Here is a 5,978-nt window from a genome sequence, read left to right as displayed (position 1 = left end):
TGTTGCGTTCTCTCTGTCCGTGTGTGTACACATTGTGTAACGTGCCCCACCACTTCTTACTACGTAGGGTTTTTGCCGTTCTGCTGAAAAAATCGGGGAGCTTTCACGTTTGTTAGGTACGCTGCAGTGAAGTGAATTCACAATATTCGGGTGATTGCGTTTCCTCTGGTATTTTGACGTGCATAAATGTATAACTGAGAATGTTTGACAGATGTATTGTGCGCATGTAAAAATGTCATGTTTCGTTTTGTCTTTCTCCCTGCCTGTGTCACAGTTGAGATACCAGTGGAAACATGGTGTGGAATTTTTTACATATAATAACCGTTCTGGCAGCTGTACTGAGTGTCCACGGTGAGCCCTGAATGTTTTCTTCATGGGGAATTTGATACGACGTAAATCTTTGATCAAGCAGTAATTGTCAAAAATGTGTGTTGTTGATGCAAATACTGTACGTTTGAAGTGGACTCTGTCCATTCCAGGAGTTGCCTTGTGTATGTTTTTACAAAAGTGAATGACACTTGAAATCATCTACCATATCAGACGTACCAAGAAGCTTACTAATACCAATGCCCAACAATATCTGTATAATTGTTTGAACACGATCGGCAATATAACACTATCATTAAAGTTTTGTTAGGGGGACAATCCATCGCGGTGGTTACGTTCTTGAAAATAGCCGCAATTGGCAAATCCACGCTCCGCAAACTCAAAGGCAAAATATAAGCTTTGGCTCACGCTGCGTTATACGACATCCCATCCTTTTGTTTCATGTTACCCTAGATTAACCCAAACATGAAACGGGAAGTGAAATTTTTTTCATGTAAAATATGAATGGGAAAAATAATGGAAGTCAGAAAAATCGCCTCCTCACTGGGCTGGCAACAACTTGTGACCTGGGACCCACGATGGGCTGCGTAAGAGATAGGATGGAGACAAGACGGCACGTGTATTCTTCTGTAGCAGCATCGCGAGTAGTGTGAAGCTATAGTACCTTTACGATGCATGCTGTACAGAAATCTCACAGTCATCCTACGAATGGTCAAGCCACAGGGACGCGATTGGCGAACTATACCTCAATAGATTTGGGACGAATGGTCAAATCCGCGATTGGAAAACCCGCAATGGGCGAGGTTTTGGTGTACTTGACATTGTATCTGGAAGCATGAACAATGAAACCTACATTTACTCCTGATGGAAGGGCCACCACTTGCAGTAGCACTAGAGAGCCTACTCTTCCGTGCTAAATAAACATTTTGGAAGAGGATGACCCAGGTTTCCCATCCACACGCAATCTGCCGATCGACTCAGATGTAGCCAAGTATACTGCTGGGTGGACAGGCAAAGGTGATTTAAGAAATTTGCCCATTGCTTCAAATTCCGTATCGGTAGATTGAACTGATAACCTCTGGCTGGTATGCAAGTCCAGTGTGCCATTACACCACGGCAGTATCCAGACTGTTTAATCATGTAAATAAGTACTGTACATTTATTGACTATTTTTTATTAAAACAGTCTGCCTTAGCAGCAGGCCATGCTTTCCCACCTGATGACGGACGCTTGTGTTGCGCTCGGAACGTCGTGATTTATTTTATTTTATACCTACGTGACTTTACCGAAAGAACCAAAGAGTATGGATTCCTGCAGTCACGAAAGCTTCAAATCAAGAATAATGAACAGGTTACGACCTCCACATGGACCCGCCCCTCATTAATAATCATGAGCAGGTGACGTCACTGCACATCGAACAGCCTCATTAATAATCATGAACAGGTGACGTCCTCCAAATGGACACCCCCCTCCATTAATAAAAAATAGCGGGTGATGTCACTCCACATGGGGGGCTGAAGCGCCCCCCCTCCTCGGCATCAATTTACAATCCTCACTACAAAGCCAGAACCCTCACGTCACGCGATCTACGTAACGCTATCGAGACATAGAAGTATAAAGGACGTCGTGATGAACAAGGGATTATAACCTTTAAATGAATTAAGTCTGTGTCACCGCGCCCTTACAAATTGCACACGAATGGATGCAATGATTCACTGCAATACACCCGTCCTTGGACGGGCAAAAGGCTCGATACACTTTAACTGCATATCTTGTACACTTTATATAATACTAGCGGGAAGTACCCGGCGTTGCCCGGGAGAAAATATATATTTAAAACTTATCTTAAAAACATAACATATCCATACACAAGTACTAAGCTATTGTGAAAGCCCAGCGTTCTGTTTGTCGATTTGTCCATCGATTTGTCCATCAACAACATTTTAAGAGGCTTGAAGAAGTCCTGAATCCAAAGTAATAGAAAGTGGCGGGTAAATGGTTGATCTCAAAGGTTTCCTAAAATTGTCGACCTCCCCCCCCCCCCTAAAAAAATATTTTTACCACTCCATCTATATATATAAAATCGCAAATCTGTCTGTCTGTCTGTGTGTGTGTCTGTGTGTCGCCGGACCATACGCAGTTTCATTGGACGAAATGTGAGGGATTTGCGAGACACGATTGGTCCGTTTGGTTTTCCACGGCGGTTGCCCCTGGCAATGGGTAGCGACGCATTCGCTGCGGGGTGGACGCCATTTTTAATTCCCGTTAAAAATATGCGCACGCATTAACACGCGACTCTGAGGTAAATTCATCAAAGTTTCACGTCCTCTTCACTCCCCCCCCCACCCCAATGTGTGCAATTACTATTATAGGGTCGGTAGATAATAAAATTATAGCGATTAGACAGTATTATTGTAGCGCGGGGGGGGGGGGGGTAACGGCCCCAGTACCCAGCTTCAGCCGAGTGGGCAATTTAGGCGAGGCCGGAGGCTCTGCACGGTACTAGGCCTCGACACCCCACCACACTATAGGCCGTACATATTACTGCACAGCGGCCGAGGAGATCGTAGCTGGTGGGGGGGGGGGGGTAGCAGCCCATCTGTGTATATATGTAAGGTTATTAAGAAATATATTTTTCACCTGGGCAACGCCGGGTACTTCTGCTAGTAGGCATATATACCTACACACCCTACATACAATAGAGAGTAGAATCTAGCGACTCTATAGTAGTGTAATAAAACACTTCGACGACGGACTTTGACTTGTCTTTATTTATATCTGTGTCGACTGAACAGCTCCACGCTCCTTCTTGTATATTAACCATTCCGTTCTTCTCTGCGCGAACCAAAGAGTAATTCCTGCAGTCACGAAAGCTCCAAACCAGGCAACAGTCTATATGAGTGGTTTTATTTAATATTGTTATTACATTTTTATGATTTTTATTAACTTTATTTGTATTATAATTTTTCCATCTATGTTACTTTACCGAACGAACCAAAGAATATGATTTCCTGCAGTCACGAAAGTTTTAAGTCAAAATCTATAATAGTACAAACTTCACAGAGTATAGTGGTGAGGCCTAGTCCCGTGCAGAGCCCCCGGCCTCGCCTAGATTGCCCAGCCAGCCGAGGTGGCACCTTGGCAGGCTGGGCCTCGGCTGCTACCTCCCCACCCACGATTCCCCCCCCCCCTCGCTCTGCAGTAGTATCTACGGTCTACAGTAGTAACATCTACCGACTATAGTAGTAACTGCACACATTGGGGTGGGGGGGAGAAGAGGACATCACACTGTGAATAATTTACCTCAGCATTTTGTGTATTTTTATTGCATTTTTAACGCGAATGAGAATTTTTCCACAACACCAATCGCGTGAGTGTGCGTTGCTAGGGGCAACCACGGCTTTGTCGCGCATGCGCAAATACGTACTTTGGCGAGCGCTGAGCGGTGTAAGGAAATAAGAATAAATGTAACTAAATTGTACATTTTAACTACTTTTAAGTTGACGGATGCGAAAATGGAATAGCGCTGGCTCACCACGGGGGTTATGGCGTGGTACCTGGGTACTTTTAAAAAACGTAAACCCCACGGTTTGCGAGCCAAATCCTTCGCAAGTTTCGTACACAGACAGACAGACACAAATTTACGTTTATAGGTAAGATCACGCATTATAGTGTATTCATATAACATTACATAGAATTCCACAGTATTTAGTATGGACATTATAATGTATTTACATATTTTGAATTGCATTAAAATGTTTTAATACTTTTCTTGCATTATCTGGTTTGGTGTGGCTATATACAAAATCCGGCGAGCTTGAGCCAGGGTTTTACTCCGCGTTGTAAAATCCTAGCACTGCATTTGATCTTGTTATACCGTAACCCCAAGTACTTTTGACTTCTGTTAACTTTGATCTTGCCTTTTTGACATGTGCTTCTAGTTGCCGTCTGAACCTTGGAAACCATTACGAACTTCGATGTCTTATTTGCAAACCCTTTTTTTCACTCAGATTCCCAATTCGCTTGATCTGTGCCCTGGAAACTAGTGATCTTCACAGGTCCACTGTCCAAGACAGTCACCCAATACTTGTATAACTGTTTCTGTGTTTTATTTAGACAGAATAACATTATCGTAAATTATGAGTTGAGGGTGAGAACAGATTTCTAGAAGACAAGCCACGACTGGATTAAATCTCCTGTGCATCAGTGGCTGTCTGTCTGAGCTAGTGAACTCGTTTTAGAGGAAATTTGGTTCGGGCCTTTTTGGAATGTCTCGCCATCCAGAAGTGAAAACCCAGACCGACACTCACACTTAACTGCAGTCCTGTTCAACTGTTTAATTGACTGCAGCCAATAACATGTTTCGAAATGGTGGGACATGGAACATAGTTACAGTAGCTGAATATGCATTAACGATCACCTGCTCTTGTTTAACAGGACAGACAACCCCAACACCATTGCCAACACAGCTGCCAGTGACACTACAGACAACACCGTTGACTATTGGTAAGACACGCAGTGCTTCAAACTTCTTACCAGAGAAATTTTGCCAGGAAGGATGAAAGTCTGTTTTTTTCATCTTTCAACATGCCTAAAAGGATGTGAATATATGGGAGTTGTTTGGATGCACTTTATGTTTGTAATGGAGAAGTGGACTACAGGTAACTTGATCAACGAAATATGATGAATCAAGCATAAAACAAGATTCCATATGTATAACATTTCACTTAATTCTTAACTTAAAGCTTTCGTGACTGCAGGAATTCATATTCTTTGGGTCTTTTGGTAAAGTCACATAGATAAGTTCAAACAAAACAAAAAATAACAAAAAACTACGACGTTTCGATCGCAACCCAAACATTCGTCATCAGGAAGAGGGGGTTAGCTTCTAAAGGTATAAAGGTTTGAAATGGGTTAGCTTCTAAAGGTAAACTGTTTATAAAGGTTTGAAATGGGCGAACCCTGTCTTCCTGATGATGAATGCTTGTTGCGATCGAAACGTTGTACTTTTTTGCTATTTTTTGTTATTTTCTTTGAACCTGTCCACGTGACTTTACCGAAAGACCCAAAGAATATTTCACCTAATCTTTTTCACATTGTAAAATAATCACATAATTTATTGTGTTTTATTAGTGTGTGTAGGAAGTGAATTCCAATGTGCTGATAATAAGCACTGCATCCTGGGACATCTTTACTGTGATGGGGAGCCCGACTGTGCAGACCAGAGTGATGAGACTCCAAACTGCCAATGCCGCTCAGACCAAATACGTTGTGGCAATGGAACTTGCCTTGGAATAGTGTTCGTGTGTGATGGAGTCAACGACTGTGGAGACTATGCAGATGAAAGCAACTGCAGTGAGTAAATCATAATGAAAACTATACTTTCGCATTTTGAATGTTCTATATTTATGAATAGAAAATTTGTATCATACCTACGAAGTCATTAATTTATGTACTTTTTTCAGCTTGCACTCAAAGCAAGTACAAATGCAATAACAGCAACATCGAATGTCTGGACTGGTTCTACGTTTGTGATGGAGAAACTGACTGCAGCGATGGATCTGATGAAAGTGACTGTGAAAGAGGTTTGTTTAAAAATATACGATCATAAAATTAACTACCTGCCCAAGGATAACTCGCAGATGGTTGTG

The 5,978-nt window shown here is 42.3% G+C and overlaps 1 long non-coding RNA gene across 1 annotated transcript; it reads left to right on the top strand.

Moving 5' to 3' along the window:
* The first annotated feature begins 300 nt into the window (after window positions 1–300).
* LOC144942196 (uncharacterized) lies at window positions 301–5,508 on the top strand. Its single transcript, XR_013639332.1, has 3 exons — window positions 301–351; window positions 4,765–4,833; window positions 5,461–5,508. It is a non-coding gene; the product is annotated as an uncharacterized LOC144942196 (long non-coding RNA).
* Window positions 5,509–5,978: the final 470 nt, after the last annotated feature.

Source organism: Lampetra fluviatilis, chromosome 26 (genome assembly GCF_964198595.1).
Source record: "Lampetra fluviatilis chromosome 26, kcLamFluv1.1, whole genome shotgun sequence".
Classification (NCBI taxonomy): domain Eukaryota; kingdom Metazoa; phylum Chordata; class Hyperoartia; order Petromyzontiformes; family Petromyzontidae; genus Lampetra; species Lampetra fluviatilis.
The sequence above is the reverse complement of the archived record's forward strand: the minus strand, read 5'-3'. Positions and strand labels throughout refer to the sequence as shown.